Genomic DNA, 23872 nt, shown 5'->3' on the forward strand with positions numbered 1-23872 from the left:
CGCTATTCAGATGATTTTTTTTAAAGGTGAAGGTCTATTTGCTCATTTTTGGCCCAACAATCCCAGCTCTTGTCTTTTAAACTGGTCCCTTTTTTCATTTTTGCCATTATTTACAATGTTTCCACACGTATACGCTATACTGGGTTTTGTTTTGGATACAAGTCCCGGTCAACTGAAGAATCCCTATATTCCTGCCTCAGCTTGGGATAACAGGCTGTCACCTCCCCAAAGTTCTGGATAGTCACTGTGGACTTCAAGTGTGCCAGTATTTATACAAAGGGGAGATATATATATATATATATATATATATGTATATATATGTATATATATGTATATGTATATATATGTGTGTGTATATATGTATATATGTGTGTGTGTGTGTATATATATATATATATATATATATAGAGAGAGAGAGAGAGAGAGAGAGAGAGGCATGAATACATGGAAAAAGTACAAAGTACAGTATTACTAAAGACATTTGCTCCCTTTGGGGAGAGCAGTCAGCAACAGGGAGGACATTTAGACTTGATCTATGCCATCTGATAACTTCAAGATTGTGAACCATGCACATTACTCATCTTCAAAAATACAGAAAATTTAAACTCAGAGCACCACCACTTCCACTCATATGGCCAGAAACTAACCCACTTACAATGCACCGTGCTTGCAGCTTCTGAAGGCAAGGCTGTACTTCCATAGCCATTCCAGATCAACCAAGGCTGAAGAACCTGCCTTAAAGAGTTTTAGTTGTTACAGTTTTTCTTACATTGCCAGTTTATTGTGTTACGTGTGTATCTGGTTTTCTATGATAAGCCTTCCCAAACTGTGATAGTTGCTAAACTGAATCCAGCTTATAAAATACAACCACTGCCCACAAAAGCTTCAAAACGGAATAAAATGGAAAAAAAAAAAAACAATCAAGCCAGGCTTCTAAAGACTCAACTGCCACCTGTTATTACATCCGCGCACACAGAAGCTGAGCCCAGGTGGAGAGGAGCTGCTTCGAGCCTGCAAGCCTACGTGCTAATACATGTGCTTTTGGTGGAGAGAATCCAATCGCACTCCGGAGCACCTGTGCACCCGAACAGGCTGAGGTAAGTTACTATGAGTTAAGAATGCATTTGATCCCCAGGAGAGTAAAGAAATACAGTAATCCTATAATTGTGATCAAGAGTCCCGAGGAACGTAACTAGAGTCAAAATCTTTCAAAAATCTTTGGCTTGTCTGTTCAGAAATAACCCAAGCCTTTTCCTACCTTAGAACCCCTGAACACACCCTCAAATGCTTTTTGAAAAGCCTGCCAACTTGCATTAGTACGCATATGCAATGGAACTATTAGCTAACAATTTAAGTATAACATGATACATATGCAATTTAATAATATGTGCAAACTATGCTTCAGTATACTCATTCAAGTTAACAACTTTCTGAGCAAAAAGCGGAGACTTTTGAAGCAGGATGCAGTCCCACGTGGCACAGGAAAAACTTCCTGACTAGACCTTTCATTCTAGTGCACTGTTTTGGTTTTGTCCAAAAACAAAACAAACGAACAAAGAAACAAACAAACCCCTTGTATTCAAAACTGTGCTACACAAACAAAACACAAGGTCCATTTTCTCTTAGACATTAATCCCGCCCAAGAGTTGCACATTGAAACCCCGACTGTAAAAACAAGAGAAAACATAGCACTTCAACACAGCTTGCAATACAAGTAGGTAGTTGCTTTAGCTAATGTTTTTTTTAGCAAGAAAATTCTAGGAACAATTCAAAATCATTGTTTTTACTTTACAGGTGAGAAAACTAAATCCAGAGAAATCCTCTCATTGGCTGTGCTGTTGGGGAGATGTCTAAGTATTAAAAGAATTGGCGGGATTTACTTAGAGAACAACATTCAATACTATGAGAGTCCATTCCAAATATTAGAGAAGAAGGAAGATGGGGGTGACAGAATAGATAGAGAACTGCCCAGTTCCACTCCCGTCCTCCTCGGGTCTCTTGAGCCCCTTGCTATCATCTGCAGAGTTTCAGGGGCACCACTTATACCCATCTCTTGAACAACAGGCGTAAGTTGGTACTCAACATCAATGACTTCATGATGAAGCATAGTTACAGTAGAACTGGACATCTGGAGCACAGAGAACAGTGGAGAGAAACAGACAAAGTAAGGAAAATGGGGGCAAGGGAGGTAGATTGGGAGGAGAGCAAGGAAAAGAAGATCGTGTGAATAGCTAAGGCCATGTTGGATAAGATGAAGCCATATTCTCACCTGGATAATGTCTTAGGACAGGCGAGCGTGTGCATCATCATTGAAGAATACCAAGCAAGTAGGGGGGAGAAAACCAAACATAATTTTATTGTTTGTGCATTTGTGTGCACGCTTGAGCCTGTGTGTTCATGTGCGTACCAGAAAATGGAGACCAGAGGCCAACGCTGGATCCCTTCTTCCATCGCTTTCCCACTCTACCATAGTTTTTAAAACAAAGTCTCTCCTTGTACTCGCTGTTTGTTGAAGTTGCTGTTCACTGTTTCAGCTACGGCGGCAAGTCAGCAAGCCCCAGGATGTGTCTGTCTCTGTCCCCTGCCACCAACACTGGGTTACGGTGGGGATTACATGAGGGGACTGCCACGTTTTAATTTTTATCTGGGTGCCAGGGATCTGAATTCAGGTTCTCATGCTTGCATGCTAAGCCTATTCACCCAATGAGACATAATCCTAGTTCAACTTACTTTTGTGCATGGAACAAAATGCTTTACATGAGCATTTACTACTGGGCAAACATGGACTAACCCATACTGTATGGAGAGTGGAACCTGACAGATTCCAGCAAATCAGGCCGAAGAAATGTGCATCTATAGGAAAGCTTAGAATCGCCTGATTATGGACCTGCCCTAAAAGAAAGGAGAATCTCTTTCTACTGAGCCTTTCTGTCAGAAAAAAAAAAAAATGGAACAAGTCATTTGATCTGATTTTATCCTCTCAAGATTAAAAAGAAGCAAATTTGGCGGTTTAACTTAAATGTAGTTCCTGCAGCAACCAAGGTATCTAACTGAATGCATAGTAATCACAGCCTTCCATGGTACCATAGAAGTGGGGATGTTCCAGGATCCCACCTTATACCCCTCACCTGCTGTGTGTCCTTTCTTTTCAGCACAAGTTCTCCTCCCTATGTCTGCCCAAAACTTCCTTTGGCTAGATCTGACTCTTGTGTTTTTTTCCCAGGAGACCATCTCCCTTCTCCATATCCTCAACACCTCCCACCTCTGACATACCCTTTTCGTCATTTAAACCCTTTGGAAAGCCACAGCATTCTACCCTGTCCCCTACTCCTCCCCGAGCATCACAGAGGTGCACAGTATTCTACCCTGTAGCCTCCCCGAGCATCACAGAGGTGCACAGCATTCTACCCTGTAGCCTCCCTGAGCATCACAGAAACGCACAGCATTCTACCCTGTCCTCTACTCCTCCCCGAGCATCACAGAGATGCACAGCATTCCACAATGGCATGACTGGTGCTCACCTGAAGCCTCTGAACACTCAGCAGTGTTTACTCATGGAAGCTGTAGAAACTGTGAGTAACAGGGTGGGGCCTTGAGTTTTCTATGAACTGGCGAAACACACAACAAAGGGGTCCCACTACTAACCTCTGCCTCTGGATTTTTAAATGCAAATCTCTGCTGTCATTTTGCGGGCTGCAAGCTTACCCAATTTTATGTGTCAGTCAGTTTTAGTTACTGGTTATAGAGCTTAAGCTCATATATTTGAAAAAAAAAGATGTTTTAATAATTTGAAGGCAGATACTTTGTGTTTGTTCAAAGAAAAAAAAAAACCCAGAAAAGTAGTATAAGGAGAATTTCTTCACACTTTAAAGTTTGTCTATTTTTCTGAGCAGGTCGAGTGACAATATATGAGGCAGAAACACCGACATGTAGATGTGGAAGTGGGCGGAGTCGAACTGCGTCTTGCCCAGCCAGGCAGGAGCTAGGACAAAGACACAGGTGTGTTTCCTTCACAGCTGTTTAAACACCCATAGCAGATGGCTTGCAGTGGCAGTCAGGCCGGCCCAAGTTTTAAAAAAGAAACCTGCACCACAAAAATATGTCTCTATAACCACAGTTTCCACATACCCGAGAGTATCCTTCAGGAACTTCCAAACAGAGGTGTGGCCATGTCTACGACTTCTGTTCAAACTTGCATGCAATGGATTAGGAAAAAGTAATTTACCCTGGACAGGATTTGGGAATGTCCTCAGTTTTCCTTCTGAGACCTGTGAGTGCTGACAAAGTCCCACTGGTCCCGAAACTGAGTATACATCTTACCTAACACCACAGAAGCCTTACATAAAGCCTTGTATAAGGCCTGGGAGGCATCACCATATCACCAGACATGCCCAGCGTTGGGGGAAACGCCATCCAAAATATCCTGATGTGTCCGCAACTGAAGCAGGAATTCACAACAGAAGAACCACACTCTAAGCACCTCAAATGCATCAACCTACTGATCTGTCCTGCAGCTTCATGAGGTTCTCCCAACTATTCCATGGTACAGAGGAAGGGAAAACAAGCTTGGAGAAGCCAATCACATGAGGTCACTCTGCTCATAGGCGACAGTGCCAGCCAGTGAAGTTGTTCTGGCTCCCGAGTTTTCTCTTCCCCACCGCTACATATTGCAGAAAGATATTAAAATAATCCTCTAAGTCTCTCTGAAGAGAATGCAGTGTTGTCACACTGAAGATTCACCACCTCTTGGCCTTTCTCAATGTCTTGGTGACAGAGCACAAGTTTACATCTTTCCCTATTTCAGCGTCCTTAAATTACCTAGTTGAATGTATTTCCCAAGACCACAGTGACAAAAAGAAGCAGGGACCTCATCAGAGGGGGGACTGCAGAATGGTGCCAGACTGGGAGGCATTTCCGGAAGACCAAGGCAGTTTGACCTCACAGTTTGAAGATCTTGGTGGCTAGTAGATATTCCCTCTGAGGTCCCTGGATGAGGGGCCATGTACTTCTTGCAACACAGGAGCCAGGAACTGCTGGAGATCCCGAGCTTCATCTCAGGCTGGAAGTTGAAGCCTCTGAAACCCACAGTAACTATGCAGAAACAGCAGGATGACGCTAGCAGGAGAATAGCAAGAATGAGCCCCCCGATCCAGGGCCTGGGGACCTCTCTGAAGCTCAAGCTCCCTAGATTTGCTGTGGGCTCCTGCATGCTATGCTCCTGACTCTGGCTACTAGGCAAACAGACAGCACACTTACCCTGCTCTCCTCCTAGCCTTGGCTCCAAGGGAGCCATGTGAACATACGCAGGTGGCTGGAGAGGAGCCATGATTACGTGGGCCACAGGGATTGAAAGGTGGCCAAGAGCAGGTCTGCATGGACCTTCCCTGATTCCCACATGATGAAGCCAAAATGAACATCAAACAAACATTCTACTTTAATCTCCCTTCTCCCAGAATCCCCCTTACATAGAATAAATCCCTCGGATGATAATCCTCTACAGGCCTGACTTCCACACAGCTCTCCTTCATGCTACATTGCTATGTTTTCATATTCGTTGCTGCCACCTGACCGCACATCTTACCGAGCTCTTGCTCTGCTCTTCCTTTGCATGGAGAGACACTTGGGAAATGCTGGCTGAAGTGATTACAGAAGTTGCTCCAGCGCAAACATTTCGTGCCTACTTTCTGCTTTATGTTTATTAGCTGTTTGGACCTGTGCAACACTCCACTAAGCAGCTGCCACTCTCCTCCCAACCTGCAGAAGCATGGTGAAATATGCAAAGGCTAAGCCACACCCCAGGCTCAGTCTCACAACACTGGAGGACCAGAATTTGAGCTCCCTGCCAGACTGCCACACTGTGGAGTGTTTGTTCCTCATCGGGAACTCCACACACAGGTGAATGACAATAAAGGACACTTTCATGTTTTCAGGAAAAGCAATCTCCTTGTCTTCCAGATTCTGCCAATATGGGTTGTTTTGCTTGGAAAACTCATCCACCCCTTTCCGCTTCTGGGAAAGCTTGTCTCAAGACCCTACTGGAGACTCTCCTGAAAGTCTCTCTCAGGCTCCTCTCACTGGCTTGGGGCCATGTGCTAGGATCCTACATATACTGCCTTTTGTTCCGACTCAGCCCTCACCATCACAGGCCAGCTGCTAGCTTTTCTCCTCACATTCTTGACGCAGAATGTGAAGTTTCTGGGAGTGAGGCCATCCTTTTCATGGCACGTAGCTTGAACACATTCGACCACTGTTTGTATGATACGTCAGTGAGCAGTTATGACCGCTGATCACTGTAAGGATGTTTACATAGACTTAACATCACAGAATTCTCCTGACCACCCCAAGCTTTGGGTCAACTTGCTCTATGGCTTCCGTGGTGTGGAAGTTTGAATGTCATTGGCCCCCATAAGTTCATGGGGGGTGGCACCATTAGGAGGTGTGGCTTTGTGGGAGGAAGTGTAGGACTGTGGGAGCAGGCTCCGATGTCTCTTTCGCTCCAGCTTTGCTCAGTGTGACTGTCATTGTGCTTCCTGTTGCCTGCAAGATGTAGGACTCTCAGCTACTTCTCCAGCACCATGGCTTCCTGCACGCCACCATGCTCCCAGCTGCCATGCTCTCCGCCATGATGATAAAGGACTGAACTTATGAAACTGTAAGCTTGCTCCCCTCAATTAAATGTTTTCTTTGTAGGAGTTGTTGTGGTCATGGTGATTCTTCACAGCAATAGAAACCCTAAGACACAAAGCCGCAGACTATGACAGGATGTTTCCCATGTTAGCTCAGAGTAAAGTAGCACCCTTGTCCCTAGGAAGATCAGCATGTTCTCGTGTATTTGCCTGCAGGTGAGCCTCTGGGCTCCTGTTCCTGAGGGACTGGGAACAGTTCTGGGGTCCAGAGCTCTCCCATCTGCTCATCTCATGTCACTCACGGTTCACATGTGCTGAGTGTTCGAGGAAGTCACTGTCACTGACTATTAAAGGACCCAGAGACGAATAGTCTCTTCCACTAAACTGATCACCTTTTCTACAGCAACCTCAATAAGGAGATTAAAAATAGTTATAATACATGGAGTGCTGGACTGATGCCCTGTGAACTGTCAGAAGCTCATTAAATTTTAGCCTCATGCTGAGTATTCTAAACCTCTAAAGAACAGTCACTTGAAAAAAGTTAAATTAGTCAAAACCAAGTATTTAAAGGGACCCAAATGTCTTGCCATTTGTGTTAGGGTCCAAGTAAGCTACAAACAGACTTTGCTGGCTTATAACAGAGGCCAATAAACATAAAGTCGGCCCCTGAAGAAGCAATATTCTATCATGATATCACGATTACCAGTTTCTTTCCCAGCACTGTAGGGGAAATTTGTTATTCTGCAGGCAGCCCTTACTGAGAAGGACTCCAGCTCACTTTAGTTGTAGCACAAAGAGGAACCTTTCAGAATCTTGATCTGTTTTGATGGGACATTACCACAGTAGTTATTAACTTAGACTTCTAAAAATTCCAGAATTTCCGTGAACAGTATTTCACATGAAAACAATGGATGGGAAGAAAAGAAAAAGTATTGGAAATGTCCACAGAAAATCCGGTTCTGTTTAGGCCACTTCAAATCTCTACAGTTCTTTGGAACAGGGCTTACAGGTACAGCAATTCTCAATCACAGTTTTGCTTATTCTTGAGAAGAATAATATCCCTTACCCTTAGAACTTTATTCAACTATAATTCCCAAATGAAATTTGTGTATATTTACAGGTAAAGTGTTTTCTTCTCCATGCAACTTGCGGAATGATAAGCCAAATTAACATATCTAAGAAACCCCTTCTTAACCTCTGTGGATTAAAAACAAACTTCTTTATCTTCGGAAAATTCAAAATTCTCATATAGACCAATTCTGCAAGACATGATTTGATGCAATTCACTATTTTGCAAGAGTAACTCGTATCTGGGGAGTCTGATAAAAACAGTAATATTTTGACTCATTTGTTCATGTTTTGTGAACTTTCCAATATACTGTTGTTGGATAAGAGAACATCTTACAATCAGTATCTTCCTGACAAAAACGACTAGGATGCCTGAAGGAGACCTCTGTCCCCTCCTAGGGCCTGCCTGCTTCCGTGAAGAGCTCAGCCTGCTCACACAGGGACCTGCTAGTACCAGGGACCTGTGGTAAGGTGTCTGCGAGACTGGCAGGGTTCTCTGTTTTCCCAGGGAGGGAAGCCGATGAAAGAGAGCTTTCACAGGGCCAGAGAAAAGACAATGATATGGACTCCCCTTGGTTTGGCTCCCACGCTGAACCCAAGTGTTCTGTGCAGAACTTGTAACTCATCGCTCATCCAACCTACTCTGTGCCGTTACCACACATTAGGACAGCCTTCCGAGGTTCAATCCTGGGCTGTAGCGTTAGCGGTCTGCATTAGTTGGTCAACTTTTCTTCTTCATTTAACTATAAGACAATTATCTGCACGTCCCTACTCTCTGAAGAAAGGCCTTTGGCACAGGGATCAGTGTTAATTTCTTTATTACTTTCTATATATTCTTAGTCAAAAGGCTGGGCAGCATGAATATTCAAGCTTAGAAGGTCAGTATACTTACGCCTTACAGGAAAAGAAAATGCTAATTTGACTTTTTAGGTGGAATTATATAAATTACATTTAAACCACAAATTGTCTGACACTTGCCTCAGTATACATTAATTTCCCATTTCATTATATCTACTTCAGAAATTTCTCTTCTGCAGACCCCTCCACATACTTTCTAAACAAATGTTTATTATGCCAGCATGAGTCTTTGATTTTGAGCTCTTTCTTTAGTATACTCTTCAGTCCTTGCTGTTCCACTGTCTCATGATGGCCCAGTCATCGTCCACTGTGAATGTCCATGCATTATAAGGTTAGTCTGCACCCTACCATCCCAGCATCACCCAGAGTGCCATGCGTTCTTGGGCACTCACACCCTTAGTACTTTAACTTGTCTACGACTGGCTCTATCTGACTTCCCCCTTTTGAGTTTAAGGGCTATGGTTCTTTTTGCCTGAGCTGAATCCCGTCAGGGTGTCTCTGGACGCTGCTTTCAGCCCAGCGTGTGCACACTAATTGCACTCTCCGGAGATGCTGCTTTGCTTATGTGACGAGCTTCTTCAGAGCCTGCATGGTGCATGCTGCCTGACCAGTGCATTATGGCCTTTACACCTAGCAGGTACCCTGGACGCAACCAACCTCCTCTCTCCTCATTGCTCATGGAGTCCAGGGTTGTATGTGCTGGAAGATGCAGTACGAGGAAGGGTTTGGTGCATTGTTTTAAAGTTTTTGTTTTTAAAATGTTGATTTGTGTGTAGGTGGGCACATGTGGAGGTCAGAGATTAATTCTTGGGAACTGGTTCTTTCCTTTTACTACACGGGCTCTGGGGACTGACCTCAGGTCATCAGGCTTTGGTAGCAAGCACCTTAAACTGCTGGGCCATCCATCTTGCTAGCTCTCCGGCAGTACATTCTTGTATGCACACTGTGACTAAGCCTTTTCAGGTGAGGTTGGAGCTCAAAATTAAATATTACAGTAAAGCTGCATCTCGTGTTTCTAGCCTGGTTCCCTATTTCAAATCAAAACATTCTTTGCTACATACCAACAACACTGATTTTTCAGAAGTTTTGGAAGTAATACCACTGTTCTCCAAATACTTGGGAACCTAATGGGTCATGTTTCCTGGTGGCAGGACCAGGGCAGGAGGACGGGGTATGCTTAGGAAACATCCCTGTTTCCAGCTGCTCTTGGCAGTGAGACACTCAGAAGCAGCAACAGAACATGAAGAAACTAGGAACCTGTGTAACTAAGACCCAGAGCTAGTCCACAACTAAGGCCCACAGGTAAGCTCAATGCTTTTGGTTGTCCTTCTCCTTAAGTTACGAACCACCAGGTACAGATGACTTCCCTCCTTGGCAGTACCTCTATCATCTCTGGTAATTCATGGCTGAGCTTTCCTCTAGAATGCTGCTCCCTGATCAACTTCCTTTTTTCTCTGAGACTAGGTTTCAATGACATAGCCTAGGCTGTCCTCGAACTCATGATCCTCCTCCTACCTTCTGAGCGCTGGAATTACACGGGCTGTACCTCTGGCTCTGTCCTGACCAAATTCTTTATGACATCATGCCCAACCAATTCTGCTTGGCCTCAGGCATAGTCACTGTGCCAGAATTCCCAGTTTTCACACCACTTTACCAGTCATTTCCTCGGGGTTAGCACCCACCCGCGCCCTGGTGTCTTCATCTTCCTTTGACGCTTTATCCCATCCCCCTTGAAACATGTTTATGATACGCAGTGAAGGCTCAAGTGTGACAAATACAGCAGCTGAACATGAAAGCTGACTAAGTGAACTTTAAAATCCAAATCGTACAGCACAGAAGATGCTGAAGCAACAAGCAAACAAAAAACTTAAACCAACCAAATCCCCAGGTATGGTTTTCTTACTCTTGTTTTCCCTTGTGGAATTAAATAGTAGTGACTGTCCCCTTACTTGAGAGTACACTTTTGCTGGCTATGGATGCAGTGCAGTAACAAGTATTTGTGTAGCATGCGTGGGCCCTAGATTTAATCCTCAGCACTCCAAGAGAAAAACCCTTTTATTGTCAAGGTCATATTATAGTGTGGAAGAGCATGGAAGGCAAGGGTTTAATTAAAGATCTCAAGATGGAGTGCAGATATGGAGGAATCAACCTTGCCTTGTTCATGCCTTCTGTATACTAGGATGCCCAAGGTTTACAGAAAGCAACACAGGAGCAGGATCTCGGGAACATGTGCTCACAGAGATTTTGTGCACAGGAACCATCAAGAAATTTGAGACATTGTTAGAGGTTATCAATTAGAATTTGGACAAGAGTTTGGGGAGGACATTAGGCCAGAAATCTCAGAACATTTTGAATGTCTCTCTGCATGCACGTGATAGGGAGTCAGGCTGGTGAGGGGAGGCTATGGACAGATGGATCCTATTTCAACATGGTGCTCAACACAAGAAGCTTCTCTCAACAGAAAGCTACTGTGGTGGCTATTCCAGGATGGCCGATTCCCTAAGCAGTGTGAGTCAAGAGTCTTATGGATACATTGAAAGTGGCTTGAAGATCATCTTGCACATGCCCTAAACTGCTTGCCTGCCTTTGCTGAGCAACTCCATGAGAGGCGCTGGCACAGATGAGTCCACCCTGGTCCCGACTGTAGTTACGTGAAGCCAGGATGACCTTGTTCAGATAAACAGATGTTCGCCCCAGATGTATCAGAAGATCTAAGCACCAATGATTGCAAGTGACATGAACGGAGATTACAGAAAGCTGCTTCTGGCCATTGCTGGCCAGTGAGAGGGATTTTTTTCCTTTAATAAATGGAACTATTTAGAGCTTATTCTGCCAAGCAACGAGACCTGCATGCAGCAATGCCAAACATCACACCTAGCCAGAGTGGCTGTTTACTAAGGACTGGGTCAGGGTAGCATGCTTAGTTTGCACATTTTGTTATTGTCTTAAATTTAATGTTGTTTTCCCTATATCCAATCAATGTTAAAGCCATATCAATGATGTCATAATTTTGCAATATTTATAAAGCTTCATTCTCACTGCTTTTTATTTTAATCAGGATTTCATGCTGAATAAAAATCACAGTAATCTCTAATAAAATAGAAGCAAATTTAAATAAAATGGCCCTTTCCCTTTCTCTCCACCAACTTTGACTGAGGACAAATCTGGAATCAAAAAGCAGAATGCCATATTGTTTTACTCTGTTTATTGAGTAATCTAAGAAATGTCAAGTCTGGTTCAAAACCAGACAGAGGAGGAGGATCCACATTTTTGGTAAGAGCTAAGACTTGAGTTTTCTTTAGCAATCTGGTTCACCTCACCAATAAGAAAAAGAACCAGAAATATGAACTGTTTCATATGCTTGAAATAAGCCATGCAAATCCTGGAAATCTTTCTGTTAACCTAACAGAGGCATTAGGATATCAGATACACATCTTAAGAGTGACTTCTATTTCTTCTTCACCATTTCTGGTCTACCAAGTATTGCTAATCTTATCCTGCATCTTTACCATCCCTTCCCTTGACCCATGATGCTTATCAAAATTTCTACAAATGCATACATATATCATGAAGTAAAAGTGAGTGTGTGTGTGGGGGGGCATGAAAAGGAAGGAGGGAAGAATTCCAAAGAGATAGAAGGCAAAAGAGAAGGTTATGAGGATGGGAGACAAAAACCAATCTCTCTCTCTCTCTCTCTCTCTCTCTCTCTCTCTCTCTCTCTCTCTCTCTCTCTCTCTTTCACACACACACACACACGCACACACATGATATGGGGAAAGCAGGACGGGGGACTAATGATTAAGATAAATATTCAAGGTACAACGATGTGTGTAAAGACAAAAAAATTGTATTCTAAAAAACAAAAATATAAACAAACACAAAATATTATTTTTTAAAAGAAAATAATCTTTACAGATAAGGCTCTACTGAATCCCTCTCTCTCCTCAGTGTCAGTGAGAGCACCCATCTCACATCCTGATGGCTCTCTTTAAATTCCTTCAAAGACTTCCCACAGTCTGCAAACCTTCAAAATCACATCTCAACACAACCCAATGTCTACTTCCCACACTTCAGTATGCCTTGAAATGCCCTAGGAGTATGAAAAGTACAAATTTCTATCTATGCCTCATCTCATGCTCTCATGCTCATGGTGAGTACCCAGTAGAAGACAGGAACTCTCAAGATCTCCCTGCGATAGGCTGCAGGGGAGGAGAAACAATGTCTTCCCAGAGGCAATGCGACTCCCATGGAAACCTTACAATCCAACTGCCTGTGTGAACTTCCACTGCGCATGTTTCCTGTCCGCTGCGTCTGTTTGCATCTTCCTCCATCTCCAGCATCTCTGCCACCATCTACTTCTGGCCTCACTCTTCAGAGCTCAGTCTCATTCGTCCTCAGCGACCCTTCTTCCCTTAGAATTTACTACGATATACTAACACCTGCAAGATTTGTGGCTATTCAAAGAATATTATCGGTTCAAGAAAACAGTGGCAAGATGTAATCTATGAGTAAACACCAAGAACTAAGTTCCTAGAGAGAGAGGAAAAGTTATCTCTATGTTGAAGAGTCTATAATGTCGAGTGGGTGATTATTAGAATCTCCTGGTTGTAGACTCTAGAGACATGGTGGATCCAGAATCACATTGTCTTAGACTATCGTTAGTCCCCTTATTAGCCATTCACTGCTGAAGTCTGTGTCTGTCATGACACCTCTACAACGGCTCATCAAACTCTTGGAAAAGTACCCTTAGCAGGCCACTAGATTCTACCAATCCGAAGCTAAGAATGCCACCAGGCGGCATCTGAAGCCTAGGGCACTTTTGCTGCCACCTTCTTATCTGTAGTTTCCACCAACGTATTTGTAAATGCTCTGTGACTTACCACTTGGAATGAGTGTTCACGTAACTACTTCCCCAGTGGCCTATGCCATGCAAGGAAGGCACTCTGAAGCTGTGTTCCTGGGCTATGACTCGGAATAAATGATCTTTTCTTCTCGGTGAGGTGAGATCTCTGTTTTGCACTGTAAACCTATTGCTCCAGGCTGGCCTTTATGAACCCAAGGAGTGAACCTGGCTTCAAGAAAAAAAACCTCCCCCAGTTTTTAAAACTCAGAGAATGAGAAACACCTAGCTTCTGATGTTACATTTTGGGGATATCAGCCTGGATCTGCCACACACTTGTTTTGTAATCTCCTAATTCTCCATGCCCTACAGACAGGGTTGGTGTGGGGATTAGATGAGGTGACAAAGTCAAGGTTATACCATAGTCCAAGCACCAGGTAACTTCTCAAATCAAACAGTTGACTTCGAAATCTCTGGATCCAAATACTGCTAAGAGGATCCTACGACTTCTCAAAATTCTATCTAATAGAGTTTAAAAATAATTTAATTCAGTAAAATTTAAATTTTTTTTGATAATTTCATAAGGCAGGGGAAATCTAGGAAGGGGGGTGGTGAAAAAGACTCTGAGAGTCATAGAACCAGAGTGCCTGCCGTCAGCCAATGTACTCGCTTCCAAATATGACATGAAATCCTATTATCAAGATTATAATCATCAAGTTCTCTTATTTTAAGAGACATTTTTAGTACTGGGTGTATTGGCACACACTTTTAATCCAGAACTCTAGAAGCAGAAGCAGGTGGATCTCTGTGAGATTGAGGCCAACCTGGTCTATATAGTGAGTTCCAGGGCAGCCAGAGCGACATGGTGAGACCATGTCTCAGAACAACAACAACAACCCCCCAAAACACAAGGATGAAGACGAGAAGGTGGGGGAGTTGATTCAATTTCTCACTTAGCTATAGCCCCTATGGATTATAACCACAAACATCTAAGAGAGGTTAGGCAATGGAAGATGATCTGATAGGAAGACATTGTAGGTAGAGAAAGCTGCCTGTGTAGAGTCCACAGTCAAGTGCCCACTGAAAAACTTGATAAAGCTGTGTCATTTGCCTCCTGGGAGGGTCTTTCTGCATCCTACTGCTCCATGGCACTTGGATATACAGTAGTGCTCTGCACTGGGCTGGGTATTTTCTTATCCACCTTCGTACTTCTAGGGCTTAGTACCACATTTGGACAGCGCTGCACTATATAAATGTATGCTCAATGGCATTTCTGTGGCATAATAATTTGCAAGAATGATATTTCCTTCTAGGATGTTGCCAAGAAAAAAACAGTTTAACAACATACATCTTGCTCACTGGGTAGGTCTCCTGAACACAAATCTTAGAAAGCACCGTTTCACAGATGCAAATACCTGAATGAGTTGTCACAAGGCAAGAGATTTCTAGTCACCTAATGTGAGAACTGTTCTACTTGCCCCTTTCAGAAAGAGTTGTTTCTGGTAACACATGCACAGAACTCTTCTTTTTATGCATGCCCTATAAATATCTTGATTCCGTAAAGTTGGAATCTGAACTGTGGAAGGAAGTACTGTGCAAATTTTCCTGAGTTCTTCCCCATTATCAGTTAGAAATTTGAGAAGTCAAATATCCAGATTGAGCTAGGCCTGGTGTTGAATGACTGTAATTAGCCAACTTACATGACAGAGGCAGGTAGAAAGCCCCCCCCCCCCCCGCTCCCACTTTTTAAAGAATGAATGAAAAAAGATAAAACCCAATATTCTGAGTAAGCAGTGCTCCATCTAGCCAGCCTAACCCGGAACTCCAGAGCTAGGCTCACTTTTCCCACCCCCGCTCAACCACTTTAGACGACCCTAGTGGGTCTGCGAATGCACAGGCTTTTTTTGCCACTCCCCATTGCCCTGCGAAGCTCAAGGGCAGGCTCCTGTCTTGGGTAGTAGTTAGCAGGTGTCCACGTCGCCTGCTCCTGGTTCAACTGCCCTTGCTTACCCTATACTACCAGTACCCAAAGCAAGCTTTCTAAATATGATCCTGTATGATGTCTTTTGCTGAACACCTATTAACAGTATTCCCCTATCTCAGAGTAAGCCTCAGCTCATTCTCCACAGAGCTCCAAGCACATTCAGCATTTCACCATGCCCTAATTGGTGGATAATTGTGTTGTGTACTCTACTCCATGACTCCACCTTCTAGAAAAGATCCACTCATCCTGGGAGCCTCTGGCTAGATGCCACCCGCAGAAGCCTGCTCCCAGTCTTATACTGGAATAAAGCTCCTGCACGTGACATCTAAACTCACAGAAACAATCGATTATTTCACAGGTAATATATATATTTTTTAAATTTGCCCCAACTAAAGTCTATTAGGAAAAGTCTTAGTAAAAATTGTACATTTACTTGAAAATCAATAGGTTCAAAGAATGACTAAAATTTATATTTCACTAAGAATCAAGTCGTAGAAAATGGACTGGTTAGTATGTGTTTTGTGCTGGTTAAATGTCAACAAAACTAGGGTAACCTGGGAAAAGGGGATCTCAACTGAAGAGCTGCCTCCTTCAAACTGGCCCATGAGCAATCATTTTCTTGATTAATGATTGATGTAGGAGGGTCCAGGCCACTGGACAGAGGTGGTCCTGGGTTATATAAAATCAGGCTAAGCAAGCTGTGGGGATGGAGACAATAAGCATTCCTCCATGGTCTGCTTTGGTTCCTGCCTCTAGAGTTCTGCCCTGACTTCACTCAGTAAAGGACTAGTGACCTGGGAGCTGTAAGATGACATACACCCTTTCCTCCCCAAGATGGTTGGCTCAGTCTTCGACTAACTTCCATGGCTTGATGTGCCTTTGTTCTCACCTGAGCCCTAAACTGCTGGCTTCAGTGGGATATCTCTCCCATGTATATTCTGACTAAGTGGGTGCTCACTTGTATCTCAAGTCCCAATACATGAAAACAAAAGTATGGAATCTTGAAGTTACAAAACCAAATTAAAAATATTTCATACCAGTGTAGTAAAACATAGAAAAGACTTTTGACAACTGAAACCAAAATTTGATTATTTGATACCATTAAATTTGTAAAAATTTTAACTTTAAGTCAGCAAAAATTAGCAAAAATCAAATGCAAATTATGTATTACTCTCTGGCATTGTTTAAAAAGTGCTAGAAAGTGACTATGTATATGTGTATATAAGCATATGTATGTGAATACACACACACACACACACCCGTTGTCTTTAACTTTAATAAGTTTCTCCTGGCCCACACGGAACTCCTAAGAAGATTGTCTTCAAAAGAGTACAGCACTTTGAAGCCAATCTTGACTCCTTACATATTAATTAAATTTCTCAGAAAGCAGCTTAGTTTGAATTTAGCATATTATACAACAAATGTGAAGCACCAACTGAAACAGAAGGTCGAAATTCTGAAAAGCTGATTTGATTTTATGCTCAGGAGGCCGCTGTACTAAAGCTGAATGACTTACATAAAAACCTTTGGCATTTGCTGGATCCCGTTCCCAAACACAATGTTCATATTTCATCTATAATAAGAAAAGCATCTCAAAGATTTGCAAGGCGCTAGTCTTGCAAGCGTCCAGTTTGGTGTCTTGAGTAAAGGGAGATTGGCAGAGTCAGCTTAATCCATAATGGAAAGTTGCGATGGGGGAGCTCGGGCTGCTGGCAGCTGCTGTTGGGAGGCGCCCACAGCTGTACTCACTCGCACAAGGGATTCTGCCACTCGCCCAAAGACACAGCACCTCCGCCTCAGAGCTGAGGTCAGAGTGCACACAGGACAGCGTTGTGAACGCCATCACAATCCCGAGGGGCTTCCCAGCGAACACAAAAGTCCTATGGCTTTCGTTATAAACACAGCTACACTTAAGATATTGTTGCCTCAATTCCTCATATTTAGAGTATCAGGAATGTGTTCTATTTCACACTAAATAAGATGGAATTTGTTGAAATTTGTACAAAGTGAACTCCAACTGCTACAGTTGAAAGTCAGTCAACACATGACCTCAAACCTAGCTAATTTCAGTCTCTTTTTTTCTATTTTCAAAGCCAGTTCTCCCTACACCAGTCTCTGCAGGATTAAACACTGCCTCAAATCCCATTCATTCCACATAGAACATTTTCTCCTTGCCTTGTTTAGTCAAACTGAGAGCCATGCCTATACGACTTGGGCTTTAAGAAGAATGTCTGTAATATTCCGAAAGTCTGGTTAACAGTGTGGCATTGATTGAGCCTAACACTGATTTTCAATAAATTTGTATGTGGTTACATCTACTTTATCAAAACACACGCCTACCTCATTGTCTGAGTTTCCTGATGAGCCCAGATATGGGAGGTAGAGAAAGAGGTTTTAAAGAAGGGTCCTTAGAAGCAAGACGGCCTAACGAAGGTATGAGAAGGTTCTAGAAGGCTCTCCTAACAATGTGCTCCCGAGTTGTGTGCAGTGGGCTGTTAAATAGCAGGTGAGTGATGTAACATCAGGGCTGAGGGGCAGAACTGCCACAGTAGTTTCTCTGTGTCCCCGAGTTACGCCTTCCAGCACTCCAGCAGCCAAGCCTCACTCCTGGCTTGGGGGCAGGACAGAACTGTCCCTGGGAGGTCATCTTTCTGGGTCCAGCTGTTCTCTCTGCACACCCACAGAGGATCCTAGGGAAGGCTTCAGGGCCTTGAAACGGAGAAGCCATGTCTGTCATTAAATTCTCCACAGATGAGTAAGGGGGAAGAAGTTAGGGCAGGCTCCTTGTTTGCTCCTGCAGGAATACACATTCTTTGGCAAAGAGGAGTAACATATCTCTTAAAAATGCTTAGTTTTCTTGCCTCTTGAAAATATAATTGCCTATAGACCATGCACTGACTCCTTACCGATAAGATGCTTAAGATGCCAGAAATGGGGTCCTTACGTGTGTGTGATGCTGAGGATTGAACCCACAACCTCATACTATGCCAGTACTCTACAATGAGTCACATCCTCAGCCCCATGGAGCAGGCTGGAGCTTATAACTGTGCTCATGGGGTCCAGCTTGGCATAAAGTGCACAGGGTGATGATGTGAAGAACACCAGCATCCAGGCAAGGATGATAACCCGTGCTCTGCTCAGTGGGACACAGTGTTATCTGTTCAGTAGGCTCCTGAACAGATAGTTTCTATGTTAGAAAGAAATTATCCTCACGCAAAAACTACTGTGCTGAACTGGAGCTATGAGTTAGCCCACCCCAACAGCCACCCCATCTATGAACCCTTGGAGCATGTGAAAGAGACTAACCTATAGATCCAAAACAGCAGGATCTCCACGACACAGGACAATGACCGGATGACTGGGAGGACCCCCGTGAAAGCCCATTACCAGAGGTGTGACAGAGACCAGAGGCCTTGGGCCAGACCAAAGACTCACGGGAATGGACAGTTGCAAGTGGACATGAACGGACTGAAGGTTACGGTGTGTCTCAACACGTCACACCACAGCTTCCACAACATTCTTCATGGCTTTGTTGTTGGTGTTTGGTTTTGTTGCTTTGGATTTTGGTTTTTCCCTTTAACTTGATTTTGTTTTGGGGAGAAGTTACAAGGGCAGAGGGTGGATTCAGGGGGACAGGGGAATAAGTGGGATTGGAATGCATGTTGTAAAATCTACAATGAATCAAAAAAAGTAAAAACAAAACAAACTAGAAACTACTGTGTACTGTGCTCACACCTAAGAATTAACTAGTCCCCCAGTAAAATAACAATAACCAAAAAAAAAAAAAATTCAGAATAAGTAACATGAAATTGCTCTTAATTGAGACTGTGTGTCTTGGCCTGTCATGCCAAGATGTTGCAGGCTGAGGCAGAAGGATTACTAGTTGGCTGAGACAGGAGGATTACTAGTTTAAGTCCAGTGTGGGCAAGACAGCAGCAAGGCTGTTTCAAAAATACTGAGTAAACAAAAGTCACTAAGACAGCAGAAAAAAAAAAAAAACAAGCAGAATGCAAACTTTTCATTTTGATTCTGATGAGGAAGAATATTCTTCTAATAGATTCTGAGAATTTCAGCGACTTGACTTTCCACAACTTGGTATAGAATGAAGAATACTTTGCCATCTAAATCTCCCCCCGCCAGCTAGAATCAGTAGTAATCGGTTTATTTTGGATCCATACCATGCACTGACTCACAGGTGACTTTGAATTTTAACTGCTCACAAGTGAAGTGTGAAGTGTGAAGATTTTTATGAAGGACTGACCTACCTATCCTGCTTGACTTCCTATGTTAGGCTCAGAGATGATTCAGATTAAGAAAACAGCCCCAAGAAAGAGGCAGAACAAGAGAAACTTTCAGAAAAATCAAATAAAATAAAGACAGCTGGATATTCAGGAAACGTTGACTCTTGGGAGACGACAGGCTCTCTCTCTCTGGCTCACATTGTTGCTGTCACATGCACAGAATGAACCAATGTTATTACAATCACTGTGGACTGAATTCCTGGGGGTTCCTAATCTGTAGAAGAATTACTGTTTATTATTGGACCAGCTCAGCTTCCACGGAGAATGGAGACACCTTGTCAGCTTACAGCTCTTCCCCTAACCATACCCTATAGTCCCGCTGGTTTTGCCAGGAAAAGGGGTATCCGTGACATCACTTCTGAATCTTCTACACTTCCTTGACCATCAGATTAAGGCACAACAAAATGTTAGCACTACACTTTCTTCCTTCAAACTCCGGTTCACAGATGCACTGCAAAACCATGTCAGAAGCCCTGGCAGTATTCAAACCTTGAGCGATGAGTACTTAATTCACTATCCATTGATCCCCTGATCAAAGCTCATGTTGGGGACACAGAAGAGACCAGGGCTAACAGCAGGGTCAGTTCCTCCCATTCCATATGGGAAGAACATATGGAATCAACATATGCCTGCCATGCAATGGCAACTCAATAAACATGGGAACTTAACCCATACTGAGGAGCATGGAAATGGGGTGGAAAGGATAGGGTCCTGTGTACCTTCCTTGTGGACGTTTACTGACGTGAGTGAGGACTGAAGAGCTGGCCAGGGGGAGCCAGGGCAAAGCTCCAAGTAGAAGGGCTTCCACTCTGAAAGAAGGATACATTCTGGTGGGAAGGGGACGTGGAACTGTTAAAGTATGTCCAGCAGTCTTTAAAAGTCCTACAGACAAGTGTGAGGTGTTTTCCTATTTAACTCTATAGCTGGTGAGTGTGGAATCCACCCAAGAGTTCTGAAGACAGACACAGCAAGCTGACCTGTGCATCAGGTCAACTGAACCCAGGGCCCTTCATATACTCTCTGTTTCTGCACTGCTCATATCCATGCCTGTGATGACAGTCGTACATCTGGGGCTAGCAGGGACGAGAGGAGTGTTCCTCTCAACATTTCCTGTCCAGAGATTGTTCTTGTCACTAGAACTGGTGCTCACGGTCTGGGGAAGGTAGATGTCCCTCACAACTACTTGTCCTGTTCCATAGTTACAGACATCTCCAGACTGCAGCCTGGACAGCTACGCACCAGTGAGTCCCACTAGCTTCAGTGAAATGTAGCAGGACATTCCTGTGAGTTCTCTAACGTAGCTGCTTGCCTCTTCTTGAGGTGATAGGGTGACCCCACCATAAGCGCACATTTAGGTCCTCAGTGGCTTTAGGTCAGCTCTCCTGTACTCTCACAGAGCCCCATCCCTCTTCTCTGATGGTTGTTTCCTGAGGTTTGGTTTAACACCAAACTGGTTTTGACTGCACTCCTCCCTGAATATCCAGCTTCTAAAGAAGTACGGCTCTGTAAGGATCTCTTCCCACTTGCTCTGTCAACCAAATGCTTTCTCTTCCTTACAATATTTTTCTCAAGCAGTAGGAGCCTCTTGAGCATCTCACCTAAGGAATTACTGGAGCCACAATGGAGTAGATGGTGACCGGATGAGACACAGGATTGAAAAGACAAGGATGACTGAAGGAACTGCCAGAGAAGGAGTTGAGAGAATGGTCCTTGAGTGTTGGGAGCAGGGCAATCAGATGGACAGTGGGCAATCTCTACCTCTGAATCTGAGGGGAGTATATCAGATGAGACCTCAGAGGCATTCAAGTTCTGGAGCTGTGACCTTTAGTCTTCTCTACCCAAACAGACGTCTCTACAGCAAGCACAATGTCTAAGGGATCCATTCTCAGGAATAGTTCAGTGAAGCGAGCCCAGCTGGTTAGGTTCCAACAGTGCGTAAACATGGGTGAAGGAAAGACAAGGGGTCTAGGTTTGGATGCTGGCATATTCTCCCTGGTCTGAAAGTCTCTCAGAGAGCATGCCATCTACATAGCAGGGAGGCTGAGGTCAGCCATTGGCATGGAAGCGTAGGGGTGGCTAGGCGTGCTTCCTTCTTGAAATAATCACAGCTGCTCTCCTAGCTAAGATCTCTTTAGCAGCAGAGTAGGGACCCATGCTAGTCACTGATGGTGAATTTAAGTAGGACCCGATAGTATTTGTCCTTCCTGTCACTAGCTTATTTCACTTATCAGAATGTATCGGGTATTTCTAAGTTCTTAAATGAAATCTGAGCTGCTGAAAGTCTAAGATCAAAAGATGTCTGAACTATTACCTATATGATACAATATATTAGCATATGACACAATGTCCCCAAGCTAAAAGCTAGTCTCTCAAAGTCTTTCAGCAGAAGAATATGGCACTGATTTGGGGAAACATTTGATGATGTTAGGATAGACATCATCTCTGTGTCACAAGTATGCCCTTCAGTTAGGTGATTTCCTCTCATTTCAACAAGTCATGAAAACCAATAGTTAGAATATAGCACTTGCAAGAGCATCTCACACAGGTTTATGTTCCATCCACTAAGTCTGAACTTGCCTGTAGTGTGTCACTAACTTGTAAGAAAAGGATGGAATGGAAGATTCCAGGAGCACATTTAAGATTAGAGATTAGGGCCCAGCAAGCAAAGGATGCACTGTCAGCTCTAAAAGGGAGCCAAGGGCCACGGAAGCCAGCGAGAATGCAGGAGCCAAGCACCCTGAAATGCATGCAGATCTAGAGCTTAGCAAAGAAAACTATTCGCGAGAGGATGCTCGGGAAAGAGGGCAGGAGAAACCCTGTGAGGAAGTTGGAGTTGAGGAAAATTGTGTGTGCTAACAGAATACAAAAAATGAGAGCCTTTTTCATCCAACGGTATTCCTAACACAGGAGCACTCAAAACAAAGCAAAACAAAATGAATTCGGAATTCTTGAAGTATTAAAGAACAGTTATAAAGTTACCATTTCTTTTGTGAATTAAAAGTTCAAATACTGGGGCTGGAGAGATGGCTCAGCCATTAAGAGCATGCGCTACTCTAGTAGAGGACCAGGGTTTAGTTTCTAGTGCCCACACAGTACCTCAAAAGTGTCTATCGCTCCAGCTCCAGGGCACTAGACATCCTCTTCTGACCTTTAGGGGACCCAGCATGTGGTACACAGAACCTCACAAACACTTATACGTAAATAATAAATCTTTAAAAGATGTTCAAGTACTGTAAACCTCCTACGGTCCAACCAAAAGGGGCGAGACTACTCACAGATTCAGTACTAAGAATGGAAACCCGAAGATGTGCTAATATTTTGTGGTTTCAGAGGACGGCTGACTAAGGAGAACGAGTACTACTGAAGCAGAAACAGGATTTTAAATATTCTAGGCCAAATTTATGTCTGAAGTCACACATAACTATGGCTACTCCTCAACCCCTAAAACTAAAACCTCCCAGCAAAACTACCCTGTTTAACCGATGGTACCTATCCTTGATAAGACTCTACCAGGTGCCGCCATCCCTTGTGTTGAACCATGGAACTTAGTTTCTAGAGTAAAAGCTCAAGCACAGAGCTGTCCCGCGCCCATATGCATCCCTTTGTCCATCTCTTACTGACCTGTTTCCTCCTGCATCCCTTTGTCCATCTCTTACTGACCCGTTTCCTCCTGCATCCTTTTGTCCATCTCTTACTGACCTGTTTCTTCCTGCATCCCTTTGTCCATCTCTTACTGACCCGTTTCTTCCTGCATCCTTTTGTCCATCTCTTACGAACTGTTTCTTCCTGCATCCCTTTGCCCATCTCTTACCAACCCATTTCCTCCTGTATCCCTTTGTCCATCTCTTACCGACCCGTTTTCTCTTGCTGAAGCCAGCCCCCCTCTTGACTGCTCTACTTTTTTCCAACCCTGACACAGTAAGAATCACATCTGTCCACGTCAAGTTCTCTCCACCCCTTCCTTCTACTACACCAGGGATCTAATCTTTCCTGCACAGACTGGGGCGATCCTTCCCAGCCTTGGCACTCTGTCTGTTCCTGTGGGGAAGCTCTTTTTCAACGTGCATTCCAGATTTTATCCTGACCCTTTCTGCTTTTGCCTTGCCTAGACCTCGGCATCTTTCCCAAATCTGGTTTCTCCTAGAAGGCCTCAATTTTAACCTACTAGGTTAGAATTTTAACCTACTAGGTTAGA

At 43.7% G+C, this 23872-nt stretch overlaps 1 protein-coding gene and 1 pseudogene across 6 annotated transcripts in view; one reads left to right on the forward strand and one right to left on the reverse strand.

The window, feature by feature from the left end:
• The window catches only part of Jph1 (junctophilin 1), an 84822-nt gene that overhangs the window by 53586 nt on the left and 7364 nt on the right, over positions 1-23872 (reverse strand). The gene's annotated exons all lie outside the window — the stretch shown is intronic.
• LOC130888232 (annexin A7-like) lies at positions 2240-11336 on the forward strand (annotated as a pseudogene).

This window comes from Chionomys nivalis, chromosome 16 (genome assembly GCF_950005125.1).
Source record: "Chionomys nivalis chromosome 16, mChiNiv1.1, whole genome shotgun sequence".
NCBI lineage: Eukaryota > Metazoa > Chordata > Mammalia > Rodentia > Cricetidae > Chionomys > Chionomys nivalis.